Source organism: Delphinus delphis, chromosome 18 (assembly GCF_949987515.2).
Source record: "Delphinus delphis chromosome 18, mDelDel1.2, whole genome shotgun sequence".
Taxonomy (NCBI): domain Eukaryota; kingdom Metazoa; phylum Chordata; class Mammalia; order Artiodactyla; family Delphinidae; genus Delphinus; species Delphinus delphis.
Window position 1 is genome coordinate 8,911,904 of NC_082700.1, and position 15,046 is coordinate 8,926,949.

The window sequence follows — 15,046 nt, forward strand, 5'->3', positions numbered from 1 at the left end:
TTTGGTAGTGTACCAGTTGCTCTCTGGAAATCCCCTCTTCTGATACCTGTGTTGGGCAGAAGGACCTGTGGAGAGAAATGAATCCTGCCCACCTAACAGTCTAGGTCTGCGAGTGGAAATAGGACAGGGCTGAGATAATCCTGTGGCCATTGCAGAAGGGACACTGTAACAGCACACATCGAGGGACGTCACTGTGGCACTGTGTAACTGAAACCTCCGGAGTGATCCCTTTCTAATTCTGTTTCCCTTATAATTATTAATAGGAAAATCCATAAAACCAAAGGCACTTTTGTATTTGTCTGGGAGGAAGGGGGAACTGGGGTGTCTCCCTTTCTGATGCTGAGGGATAGAGTGGGACGGTTGGCACTGGCTGACACTACTGTCCTTGGCAGGGCCCAAAGGGAGCCTGGGACAGACCAGTGGCAGCCAAGCAGTCAGAGATTTAACTGCAGAAGCAGAAAGCTCATGGGCAGGACTGGTTACATAGTTTGTGGGGCCCAGTACAAAATGAAAATGCAGGGCCCCTTGTTAAAGAATTATTAAGCATTTCAAGGTGGTGACAACAGAGCATTAAATCAAGTGCCGGCCCTTCTGAGCACAGGTCCCTGTGCTGCTGTGCAGGCCCCATGTCCATGAAGCCAGCCCTGTTTATGGGGTCCAACAGTGAGAGGAAGGAAACTTTCATTAGCTTGCCTTTTGGTCAAATAATAATACTTTATTTTTCATTTTCACTGAAGATTATTTTTTTCTTGCTTTTAAAATTCTCATTCTAATGACACTGAAGGGAAGATGTGAAATTTTTACTCTTAAGTGTAATTTATAACACATGCATGAATGTAAAGGCCCCTCTGAAGCATTATGTCTTATCGCCGGAGGTTGGAGGGGACTACGCTCTGTGAACATCGTGTACGGTGAAACATCAGAAGAGAGATCGTGCCATTGATTTGAGTACAGTGAAATCCCAAGATTTCCAAGATTGGGCAACCTCCTTGGTTCCCTTATTCAGAAAAGTTAATGGAGGACCAGAACAAATTAGAAGCAGAAAAATGTTATCTATCATCTCTGCTGGCACTTTTACATGAAATTATTTTCAAGTTTAATTCCATTTTTTTCGTCTAATTTCTTTCAAAGAATTTTCTTTCTATCCAAGAACCTGAAAATACCTATTTCTTCTGTTACTAGATCTCCCGGTCACTATCACTTTTTTATTGTGGTAAAATAAAATGGTAATACTGATCATTTTGTCATTTATAAGTACAAGTTAGCTAACCCATCACTTTTTAAGCCTTGGGATCTCTTTCTGGGGGAATAAGTCACAGAATTTTGATTAAGTCTGCCATCCAGGCAATGATAAAATCAATCGTCTGTCTCATGTGGAACAGGTTATGCCTTTGAGAATGGTAAGGCCAAGACAGTCAGGTGAGGCAAAGCAGCTGGTACCATAGAGATGGAGCCTTCTCAAAGCCCTAAAATCCCTACTACTGGGCCCCCCATCCTTCTTTTTATTTTTGTTGCGAGCTGACCTGAGCAAATTTAGTAATACCTAACTCTTAGCTTCTTTTTTCATAGGTAACAGTTGTCTTCAATGGTCAGTCGATAAAGGGTTACCTGCTCCCCCATAACCTTGAAAGCAAGTTTCTGTCTCACAGACATTTGCTAACAAATATTTTTGTTTAGACAGTGGTCACAGAAGAATTCATAGAGCTTTTTCTGTAATTTTGTTCTTTGTTCTTTTAGTACTGTGACCACCACCTTGCATGAAAGGTTCCTTTGAAGCAGATACAATAGTGTTTCAGAGGCAAAATTCTGTTGCTCTTTATAGTTGGCATTAGACAACAAGAAATCCTCGTGACCTATGACTGAATACCATCCCAGAGGGTGCAGACTCCAGGTCTCACTTTACTCTCATCGCTAGTTCATGTAAATGTGGGGAGTGTTTCCAAGATACTTGTTTGAATATTTTTAATCCTACCAGTAAGAATCCATTTCTAACATCCTTCGTGATATTTACAAGCCACTAACTATGAAAACTCATTTCTCACATTAGTTAGCAAAATAGTATTGATGGAGGTATGAAGAGCCAGCAGGGTGGTGGGAACCACCCTTTTTTTTTTTTTAATTAATTAATTTATTTATTTTTGGCTGTGTTGGGTCTTTGTTGCTGCGCGTGGGCTTTCTGTAGTTGCAGTGAGCGGGGGCTACTCTTCCTTGCGGTGCATGGACTTCTCACTGTGGTGGCTTCTCTTGTTGTGGAGCACAGGCACTAGGCACGCGGGCTTCAGTAGTTGTGGCACTTGGGCTCAGTAGTTGTGGCTCGCAGGCTCTAGAGCACTGTCTCAGTAGTTGTGGTGTGTGGGCTCAGTAGCTGTGGTACACGAAACCACCCTTTTTGGTGTAAGGCTATTTGACTCCCTCCCCCTTGTCATATGAATGATCAGATTGCTAGCTGCATCTAGAATGTTACTTGAACACATTTATTTCACAGTGTTTATGTGAACTATTTTAAAGCAAATGACAGGCATCATAACAATCTCATAGCTGTGCTTTAAGAAAACATCCTCACTTCTTACTCACATTGAACGCTGCTGTGATCTGGCTTCCACCTCCCACTGTGCCATGAAAACCTTCTCTAATATCTCCTGTAAGCTCTTCATCCCCAGCTCCATGGATTCTGTTTTGTCTTTCTCTCCCTGTGGCATTTGACATCGTTGACCTCGACCTTATTTTTGATACTTTCCCCTGCTCTCTCTGTTCCTTCTTTGCAGAATCCTCTTCCTTCCCACTTGTCCATTATCAGTGATCTTGAAGATTTTGACCTCAGCCTTTGACTTTTCTTTTAGTCCCCATATTCTCTTTGACTGAGCTCCTCCAAGTCTAATGCTTCCCCTAGTTTTCTTCCTTACTGAAAACCCCCAGTATCTTCATCTCTGCCCCTCTTGTGAATGCAGCCAAATATATCTATTCAACACTACCATTTGGAGATCTTCCAGGCAAATCGTATGTGCCATGTACAAAATTGAATTCACCATGATCTATCCTCCATGACAGGGCCCATTCCTCTTGTTAGTTTTGCCACTCAAATTTAATGACACTATATGTACATATATATATTTCCTATTGAGTTTGTTTCTTTGGAGAACCCTGACAAATACATATGTACTGTGATGGAGGGAGTTTAGAGTGTTATGGAAGCCTGTACATGGGACAATTAACTGACACTTGAGGGGTTGGAGAAGGCAATATCTCAACCGAGGTTGTCAAATAGACTTCATCTCAAGGGACCACTGGAATTAGTCGGTAGTGGCTGTTTAGTGTGCTGGTCTTTCAAAGGACTCCAAGCCACATCAATCAAGGCTTAGGAGAAAATATGAGGCTGATCTGGTTAGCAGGCACTGGATCATTAAGGATCTTGTAATGATTCCAAGTGGGACTTTATCCTGAAGGCAGTCAGATATTACTATTGCCAGGAAGTCATTCAGTCAGATTTTCATTTTGGAATTTACTCAATGTAGAGAAAAATGATAAAGTTCTGTTGTGGAAGTTATAAAACATTTCACAAATGAGGAAACATGAAACTCAAAAAGATTGAATGTATTTCCCAAGATCATATAGCTACTAAGCCTGGAGTCCAGTTTCTAACCCAGCTTTGTCTAGTCTGTTGTTCTGCCTATGATTGTTTTTCTAGTACACAAATATTACCACAGTCATCTTTAATATTCCATAGTCATTCACATTCATTCATTTGTGTAATATATATGAAATGCTCTTTGGGTTAACAGTTGAGAATGCGAATATAAATTATGGTTATCTTCAAGGAACTCATGCTCTAGTAATGGATATAAATATATAATTAATAAATAACAAAATACAGGGTAATTAGAGTGAGAATAAAGTTATACTAGGCAGGGATTGTGGAGAGCATAGTTAAAGGACCACCGAACTCTCCCTGGGCATTATGATGGGCTTCTCAGAGAAGGGGGCAGTTGAATTGAGTCTTAAAGAATGTCTGGGAGTTTTTCTAGAGGAGAAAAGCACAAAACATTCAAAGTAGTGAAGGCAAGAGAAAGGACCTTGCATGTAATTCTATATGGCCAGAGCCTCATAGCATAGACCGTGTATTGTATTAGAACAATAAGCCAGGGTAAGAATCACAGAAAACTCGATGAAACATGAAGAGGCGGGCTTCCCTGGTGGTGCAGTGGTTGAGAGTCCGCCTGCCGATGCAGGGGACACGGGTTCGTGCCCCGGTCCGGGAAGATCCCACATGCCGTGGAGTGGCTGGGCCCGTGAGCCACGGCCGCTGAGCCTGCGCGTCCGGAGCCTGTGCTCCGCCATGGGAGAGGCCACAACAGTGAGAGGCCCGCGAGGCCCGCGTACAGCAAAACCAAACAAACAAACAAAAAACATACAGAGGAGTTTGGGCTTTGACCGGTAGGGGAAGGAAGCAGGGAAATGGGCAAAATTAGAATTGCTTTTTTGAACTTTGTGAGAATTTGGTTATAAAGGAGATGGGGCTGGAAAGGGGAGGCTGTTGCATTGATGATGGTAGGAGGTAAAGACATAGAAATGCAGATCTTGGGGAAAATAATTTATATATTTGACTCTCCCCCTGGTGCCTAGCCTCTGACTCACTCTTGTCTCCTTTCCACTGGCAGTCAGTTTATCTCTCTTTTTTCAGCAACTGATAAGCTGTTTGCTGACTTAAACTTAGTCTCCGCATCCCCAGCATCCCCTCTACTTCAAGCTCTGCATTTTCAAAGGAAATGCCTTTGCAATGCTAGCAGTGCCTTCAGCAGCCTGGTGATGCTCCCAAGTCATAAAAAAGAACTGCAGCGTCTTTGCCAAGGAGTTGAATGAATGAAGACTTTCCATACCATCTTTGAAAGGTTACCAACTCCTGTTCTTTGCCATGTTTACAAAATATTGTAAATAGTGATAACAATATGTCAATCTTAGCTTATTTTAAGAGGTTTCTTATAGAACATAAAATTACTTACCTATAGAATTTAACAATATTTTCAATTTATTAGGTGACTACAACACCCCAAAAATAGTATCTGGGGCTTCACATATAATGTATTATCACAACATCTCTGAAAGATGGCTGATAATATTATTTAGATTTTACAGATGATTAAATCGAGTATTTGAAAGGTTAAGTAACTTGCCCAAAGTTCACAATGTGGGGTTGAGATCTAACTTAGGTTCATGGGATATCAAAATCCACTCTCTTTACACAACACTATCATGCCTTTGTATGTAGATGTGTATGTCCTCATATACTTTAAGTAGGTCTTTTCACTTTGATGTGCTAACTCATCTCTTTTTTTTTTTTTTTTTTTTTTGCGGTACGTGGGCCTCTCACTGTTGTGGCCTCTCCCGTTGCAGAGCACAGGCTCCGGATGTGCAGGCTGAGCGGCATGGCTCACGGGCCCGCCGCTCCGCAGCATGTGGGATCTTCCCGGACCGGGGCACGAACCCACGTCCCCTGCATCGGCAGGCGGACTCTCAACCACTGCGCCACCAGGGAAGCCCTAACTCATCTTTTTCATTAGGCTTCTTTCTAATTTATTTCAGGCTATCTCTAAACATTAGACTTAATTCACTAGCCACTCTAATGAAAAGAAATAATATGATCATTTAAAATACTTGTGGTGCTTTATAACATTGTACCAAGCAAAAACCCAAACTAACTGGTGTATGAATTAAGATACCCAGTGATGTCATTATCTCTAATTTTGTTTTTATAAAATTGCTTTAATACTGGTATGTGTGCATGTTGATTTACATGACTAGTAAAGTAAAAATTGGAACAATCTTTCTGGAGGGCAGTTTGGCAATATGTATCAAAAAATTTAAATCTATACATTTAAAAACATATTTTTCTAGACTATTTTAAATATATACAAAAGTGGACAGAAGAGCATAATGAAATATCGTGTTCATCATCCAACTTCAACAATTATCAACTTGGGGTCAATCTTGTTACATATATACTCCATCCACTTTCCCTGTGTCTGTATTATGTTGAAGCAAATTCTAGATATCATATTATTTCTTTTTTCTAAAGAAAATCATTTGATGTCATTGTTATTTATTTGTAGTTATATTTTTTATATTGAAGTGTAATGTACATACACATGGCCGCTCATCAAATTTTTTAATAAAGATTATTTTTAGAGAAGTTTTAGCTTCACAGCAAAATTGAGAGAAGTTATAGAGATTTCCCATATAATTTTTGCCCTTACACATGCATAGCTTCCCCAGTTATCAGCAACCCCCACCAGAGTGGTGCATTGATTACAATTGATGAGCTTACATTGACACTTGATAATCACCCAAAGTCTGTAGTTTACATTAGGGTTCACTCATGGTGTTGTACACTCTGGATTTGGACAAGTGAATGTTGACATATATCCATTCTTACAGTATTGTAAGAGTATTTTCACTGCCCTAAAAATCCTCTGTGCTCCACCTGTTCCTCCTCCCTACTCACCCCAACCACTGGTAACCACTGATCTTTTCACTGTCACCATAGTTCTGCCTTTTCCAGAATGTCATATAGTTGGAATCATATAGTATGTAGCATTTTCAGAATGGCTTCTTTCACTTAGTAATATGCACTTAAGGTTCCACAGTATCTTTTCATGAGTTGATAGATGGTTTCTTTTTAGCATTGGATAATAATCCATCATCTGGATGTACCACAGTTCATTTATCCATTTAGCTACTGATGGACATCTCGATTGCTTCCTAGTTTTGGCAATTATGAATAAAACTGCTATAAATGTTTGTATTCAGGTTTTCACGTGGGCCTAAGTTTTCAGCTCCCTTGGGTAAATCCAAGGAGTGTGATTGCTAGATCATATGGCAAGAATATGTTTAGTCTTGTAAGGGACCTCCAAACTGTCTTCCAAAGTAGTCATACCATTTTTGCATTCCTACCAGCAATGAGTGAGAGTTGCTATTGTTCTGCAACATCGTCAGCATTTGGTATTGTCAGTATTTTGGCTTTTGGCTTTTGTAATAAGTGTGTAATGGTATCTCATTGTTTTAATTTGCACTTCCTTAATGACGTGTGATGTAGAGTATCTTTCAATATGCTTATTTGCCATCTGTATACCTTATTTGGTGGGGTGTCTGTTAAATTCTTTGGCCCATTTTTTAGTCAGGTGCTGCTCACCAAATTTTCACAAATTAAACATACTGGGTAATTAATACGTAGATCAAGAAACAGAATACTTCATATCAGTTAAAAATTTTAACATAACCATTATACCTAAAAATTGAGCAATAATATTAAATATCCAGTGTTCTAATTTCCAAATGTCTCATAAATGTCATAATTTTTTTTATAGTTTATTGTCTTGAATCAGAATGCAAGTTGGTCCACATATTGCAATTGTTTCATTGGTTAACCTCTTTTAGTGTTTAGGTTCCCTTTCCATCTCTCATTTATTCCCCCTTGGAGTTGTTATTTATTTATATATTTATTTATTTATTTATTTATGGCTGTGTTGGGTCTTTGTTGCTGCGCGTGGGCTTTCTCTAGTTGCAGTGAGCAGGGGCTACTCTTCGTTGTGGTGTACGGGCTTCTCATTGCGGTGGCCTCTCTTGTTGCAGAGCACGGGCTCTAGGTGCGCAGGCTTCAGAAGTTGTGGCACACAGGCTTCAGTAGTTGTGGCTCACGGGCTCTAGAGCACAGGCTCAGTAGTTGTGGCGTACGGGCTTAGTTGCTCTGTGCCATGTGGGATCTTTCCGGACCAGGGCTCGAACCCGTGTCCCCTGCATTGGCAGGTGGATTCTTTTTTTATATTTGAAAGAAACTTGTTTGTATTAACCTTTTTGGAAACTGCTAAAATTAACATTAAGAAAGATTTAGTTTATATTACACAGAAAGGAAAAAACAAATTTGGAACTGAAAACTGTTTCATCCATTTAACTTATCTTTAAATTAAAAAGTTTACATGTTATTTTTTAGGTTATATATGAATAAGACAGATGCTACTTTTGAGCTCTGGATGTTCAAAGAAAATGGCTGGTAATCTACTTAGCCGAGGACAATAAGTTTTACTTTATGCTCAGAAAATAATCAGGAAGCATTTTTACCATTTTACCCAAACAGCAGGATAAACTTCAAACTAATCTTTCTCTTTTAGCAAAACCACATATAAAAGTGAATGAATATAAAATCTTAATATAATTCCCTAGATTTGAAGAGCATCTTTCTTCTAGGAGCTTAAAGCAATTTGCTTTATGTTCTTATTCAGTCTAGAAACCCTTCTGTGAAGAAGATATGCATTACATGATACACAAATATGTATTTTTGCCCTCATTCTATGAATAGGAGAATTAATACTTGCTAGGTTAAGGCTGATTGGCTCAACATTACAAAAGTAAATCCAGATCTCCTGACTTCCTGGCCAAATCTCTTGCCAAAGACTTTTTTTTTTTTTTTCTTTTTTGCGGTACACGGGCCTCTCACTGTCGCGACCTCTGCCATTGCGGAGCACAGGCTCCGGACGCGCAGGCTCAGCAGCCATGGCTCACGGGCCCAGCAGCTCCGCAGCATGTGGGATCTTCCCAGACCAGGGCACGAACCCGTGTCCCCTGGCATCGGCAGGCGGACTCTCAACCACTGCGCCAACAGGGAAGCCCTTTCCAAAGACTTTATTTACACTTTAAGCATTGCAGATATCCCCTTTTCTCCCACTTGATTTCAGTGAATGACGTTGACTCCTTGTCAGGTCAGGCAGATGCCATGCTGTCTTCTAAAAGCTAGATTCTTTCTCGCTTCCATATTTCTATGCATGTGGAATACTCTTTCTCCCTTTGATGTATTCACATCCTTCCTTAAGGTCCCACCTCATCTAAAAATTATCCTCTGACTAAAGAGGCTCAACTTTTGTTGCTTCAACCAGAAGAACGACTACATTTAACCAATGTGTTTAACCAACCATAATCATGATTCTGGTATGGTAACAATATCAGCATATTTCAGAAGAAAGTACACCATTAGGTTATCTTCTTTGAGCACAGGGACCATGTCTTAGTCATTTCTGTTTATTCAGTCCCTACATAGGGCCAGAAATACAGTAGACGGCAGGTGGATTCTTAACCACTGCATCACCAGGGATGTCCGGAATTTATTTTTTTATTTTTATTGAGGTGTAATTGTCATACATCATTATATTAGTTTCAGGTGTACAACATAATTATTCTATATTATATATATTGCAAGATGACCACCACGATAAATTCAGTTAACATCTGTCACCATGCATAGTCACAGAATTTTTTTTTTCTTGTGATGAGAACTTTTAAAATTTACTCTCAGGGCTTTCCTGGTGGCGCAGTGGTTGAGAGTCCACCTGCCGAAGCAGAGGAGACAGGTTCGTGCCCTGGTGTGGGAAGATCCCGCATGCCGTGGAGCAGCTAGGCCCGTGAGCCATGGCCGCTGAGCCTGTGCGTCTGGAGCCTGTGCTCTGCAACGGGAGAGGCCACAACAGTGAGAGGCCCGCGTACCGCAAAAAAAAAAAAAAAAAAGCTTTACTCTCAGCAATTTTCAAATATGCAATACAGTATTACCAACTATACATTACATATGCATGACTTATTTTACAACTGGGAGTTTGTACCCTTTACCCCCTTTACCATTTCACCCATCCCCTCAACCCCTACCACTGGCAGCCACCAATCTGTTCTCTGTGTTTAGGAGCTTGGGTTTTTGTTTGTCTGTTTTGTTTTGTTTTTTTAGATTCCATGTAAAAGTGAGACCATATGGTATTTGTCTTTTTCTCTCTGACTTATTTCACTTAGCATAATGCTCTCAAGGTTCATCTATGTTGTTGCAAGTGGCAAGATTTCATTATTTTTATGGAAGAATAATATTCCATTGTATATATGTGAACCACATCTTGTTTACCCATTCCTCTGTCGATGGGCACTGAGGTTGCTTCCATATCTTGGCTGTTGTAAATAGTGCTGCTGTGAACATTGGGGTGCAGATATCCTTTCAAGTTAGTGGTTTTGTTTTCTTTGGATAAATACTCAGGAATGGAATTGGTGGATCATATGGTAGTTCTGTTTTTAATTTTTTGAGGAAGTTCCCCACTTTTTTCCATAGCAGCTGTACCAATTTACATTCCCACCAACAGTGCAAAAGGATTCCCTTTTCTCCACATCCCTGCCAACATGTTATTTTTAATATTTCTTATATCCATTCTAACGAGTGTGAGGTGATATCTCATTGTGTTTGTTTTTTAAAATTTTATTTATTTATTTATTTTTGGCTGTGTTGGGTCTTCGTTTCTCTGCGAGAGCTTTCTCTAGTTGCGGCAAGCGGGGGCCACTCTCCATCGCGGTGCGCGGGCCTCTTACTGTCGCGGCCTCTCTTGTTGTGGAGCACAAGCTCCAGACACGCAGGCTCAGTAGTTGTGGCTCACGGGCCAAGTTGCTCCGCGGCATGTGGGATCTTCCCAGACCAGGGCTCGAACCCGTGTCCCCTGCACTGGCAGGCAGATTCTCAAACACTGCACCACCAGGGAAGCCCTCTCATTGTGTTTTTGATTTGCAGTTCCTTGATCATTTGGGATGTTAGGCATCTTCTCATGTACACATTGCCCATCTGTATGTCTTCTTTGGAAAAATGTCTATTCAGAATTTCTGCCCATTTTAAAATCAGATTTAAAAATTTTTTACTATTGAGATGTCTGAGTTCTTTACATATTTTGGATATTAATCCCTTATCAGATATATGATTTGCAAATATTTTCTCCCATTCAGTAGGTTGCCTTTTCATTTTGTTAATGGTTTTCTTTGCTGTGCAGAAACTTTTTGGTTTGTTGTAGTCCCATTTGTTTATTTTTGCTTTTGTTTCCTTTGGTTTTGGTGTGACCCTTGGAATTTATTTAAGAAACCATGTCATGTCCCTACATATTTCTTGTAAATTGGTACTTGCATCTAGAGACTTGATCAAATTCAGGTTGGATTATTACGGAAATATTACTGCATAGGTGCTGCTTTGTTCTTCCATCAGGGAGCATCTAATGTTCAGTTGTCTTTCTGTGTAATATTAGCAGGTATTTATGTTCAATGTCTGGATCTATTATTTTCATTCGGGTTTAAGAAAAAAGATGATATTCTAATTCTATCATTCCTTCTTCATTTATTAGCTGGACTACTTCTGTTCATAGAAAACTATTTGATTATTTACTGCTATAGTTTGTGTAGAACAGGGATGGATTCTTTCTCTTTATTTGCCAAATCTCAAAATAGATCTCTTCAACAGTGACTGTTTTTATTTTAAAAATATATCATTAAAACAACACTGTAAAGCAACTATACTCCAATAAAAATTAATTTAAAAAATAAATTTAAAAAAATATATGAACGCATGGATTTAAACATATTTTATGTTACGATTCATCATTGAACTGTTCAACAATAGAGGTTCATTAAATAAATTATGGGGGCTTCCCTGGTTGCGCAGTGTTTAAGAATCCACCTGCCAATGCAGGGGACACGAGTTCGAGCCCTGGTCCGGGAAGATCCCACATGCTGCAGAGCAACTAAGCCTGTGTGCCACAACTACTGAGCCTGTGCTCTAGAGCCCGTGCTCTGCAACAAGAGAAGCCACTGTAATGAGAAGCCTGCACACTGCAAGGAAGAGTAGCCCCCGCTCACCACAACTAGAGAAAGCCTGTGCGCAGCAACGAAGACCCAACGCAGCCAAAAATAAATAAATAAAATAAATAAAATAAATAAATAAATAAATAAAATTATGGTATAGCTACATAGGAAATAGTAGTATATAGTCCTAAAAATAATGATATATGTGTATTTATTCACCTGAAAGTTATTCATGATATTTAAGTCATTTTTAATGTTAAATACATAATCATGGTACCAAAGGGAACACAGGGAAATATTTCTCTTCCACCATGGTTCCCAAGCCACTCAGATTCCCTCCTAGAGGTCCCCTAAGTTTGTGTATCCTTGTACAGATCTTCCTCGACTTACAGTGGGGTTACATCCTGATAAACCCATCATAAGTTGAAAAAATCGTAAGTCGAAAATGCATTTAATACACCTAACCTACCCAACATCACAGCTTAGCTTAGTCTACCTTAAATGTGCTCCGAACACCTAACGTTAGCCTACAGTTGAGCAAAATAATGTAACACAAGGCTTATTTGATGACAAAGTGTTGAATATCTCATGTAATTTATTGAATACTGTACTGAAAGTGAAAAACAGAATGGTTGTATGGGTCAAGAATCGCTGTAAGTATATTCGTTATTTACCCACATTATCGTATGGCTCTGGCTTGCTTCCACTGCCCAGCATCCCTAGAGTGTTGTACCTTATATCACTAGCCTGGGAAAAGATGCAAACTCAAAATCATAAGTTGAACAATCTTAAGTCAGGGACTATCTGTATATTCTTCCAAATATTTTAGAGCTGATACTTCAGCTGCTGTGCATTGCTGTGGCTGTATCAGTTATTAAAATAATAAAATACTTCTATAAGGTGTTACATGGTCACTTTCCTGACCCCCTGAGTACTCTCCTTCCTTCTTGGGCACTCCAGCCCCTCCCTGTCACCCTGCAGACCTTGCCCACTTTTCCCACCACCACTTATTGAAGAGATGCCTTTTTTCCAATGTATATCCTAGCCTCCTTTGTCATAGATTACTTGACCATAGATGCGTGGGTTTATCTCTGGGCTTTCTATCTTGTTCCATTGATCTATGTTTCAGTTTTTGTGCCAGTACCATATTGTCTTGATTACTGTAACTTTGTAGTATAGTGTGAAGTCAGGGAGGCTGATTCCTCCAGCTCCGTTCTTTCCCCTCAAGACTGCTTTGGCTATTCGGGGTCTTTTGTGTCCCCATACAAATTTTAAGATTTTTTGTTCTAGTTCCGTAAAAAATGCCATCGGTAATTTGATAGGGATTTCATTGAATCTGTAGATTGCTTTGGGTACTATAGTCATTTTCACAATATTGATTCCTTCAATCCAAGAACATGGTATGTCTCTCCATCTGTTGGTATCATCTTTAATTTCTTTCATCAGTGTCTTATAGTTTTCTGCATACAGGTCTTTTGTCTCCCTAGGTATTTTATTCTTCTTGTTGCAATGGTAAATGGGAGTGTTACCATAATTTCACTTTCAGATTTTTCATCATTAGTGTATAGGAATGCAAGAGATTTCTGTGCATTAATTTTGTATCCTGCAACTTTACCAAATTCATTGATTAGCTCTAGTAGTTTTCTGGTGGTATTTTTAGGATTCTCTATGTATAGTATCATGTCATCTGCAAACAGTGACAGTTTTACTTCTTCTTTTCCAATTTGTATTACTTTTATTTCTTTTTCTTCTCTGATTGCCATGGCTAGGACTTCCAAAACTCTGTTGAATAATAGTGGTGAGAGTGGACATCCTTGTCTTGTTCCTGATCTTAGAGGAAATGCTTTCAGTTTTTCACCATTGAGAATGATGCTTGCTGTGGGTTTGTCATATATGGCCTTTATTATGTTGAGGTAGGTTCCCTCTATGCCCACTCTCTGTAGAGTTTTTATGATAAATGGGTGTTGAATTTTGTCAAAAGCTTTTTCTGCATCTATTGAGATGATCATATGTTTTTTATTCAATTTTTTAACATGGTGTATCACATTGATTGATTTGCATATATTGAAGAATCCTTGCATCCCTGGGATAAATCCCACTTGATCATGGTGTATGATCCTTTTAATGTGTTGTTGGATTCTGTTTGCTAGTATTTTGTTGAGGATTTTTACATCTATATTCATCAGTTATATTGGTCTGTAATTTTCTTTTTTTGTAGTATCTTTGTCTGGTTTTGGTATCAGGGTGATGGTGGCCTCATAGAATGAGTTTGGGAGTGTTTCTTCCTCTGCAGCTTTTTGGAAGAGTTTGAGAAGGATGGGTGTTAACTCTTCTCTAAATGTTTGATAGAATTCATCTGTGAAGTCCTCTGGTCCTGGACTTCTGTTTGTTGGAAGATTTTTAATCACAGTTTCAATTTCATTACTTGTGATTGGTCTGTTCATATTTTGTATTTCTTCCTGGTTCAGTCTTGGAAGGTTATACCTTTCTAAGAATTTGTCCATTTCTTCCAGGTTGTCCAATTCATTGGCATAGTGTTGCTTGTAGTAGTCTCTTAGAATGCTTTGTATTTCTGCGGTCTGTTGTAACTTCTCCTTTTTCATTTCTAATTTTATTGATTTGAGTCCTCTCCCTCTTTTTCTTGATGAGTGTGGCTAATGGTTTATCAATTTTGTTTATCTTCTCAAAGAACCAGCTTTTAGTTTTATTGATCTTTGCTATTGTTTTCTTTGTTTCTATTTCATTTATTTCTGCTCTGATCTTTATGATTTCTTTCCTTCTGCTAACTTTGGGTTTTGTTTGTTCTTCTTTCTCTAGTTCCTTTAGGCATAAGGTTAGATTGTTTATTGGAGATTTTTCTTGTTTCTTGAGGTAGGCTTGTATAGCTATAAACTTCCCTCTTAGAACTGCTTTTGCTGCATGCCATAGGTTTTGGATCGTCGTGTTTTCATTGTTATTTGTCTCTAGATATATTTTGATTTCCTCTTTGATTTCTTCAGTGATCTCTTGGTTTTTTGGTAACGTATTGTTTAGCCTCCATGTGTTTGTGTTTTTTTTACAGTTTTTTCCCTGTAATGGATTTGTAGTCTCATAGAGTGTGGTTTCAATATGATTTCAATTTTCTTAAATTTACTGAGGCTTGATTTGTGACCCAAGATGTGATCTATCCTGGAGAATGTTCCATGCGCCCTTGAGAAGGAAGTGTAATCTGCTGTTTTTGGGTGGAATGTCCTATGAATATCAATTAAATCTATCTGGTCTATTGTGTCATTTAAAGCTTCTGTTTCCTTATTTATTTTCATTTTGGATGATCTGTCCATTGGTGTAAGTGAGGTATTAAAGTCCCCCACTATTACTGTGTTACTGTCGATTTCCTCTTTTATAACTGTTAGCAGTTGCCTTATATATTGATGTG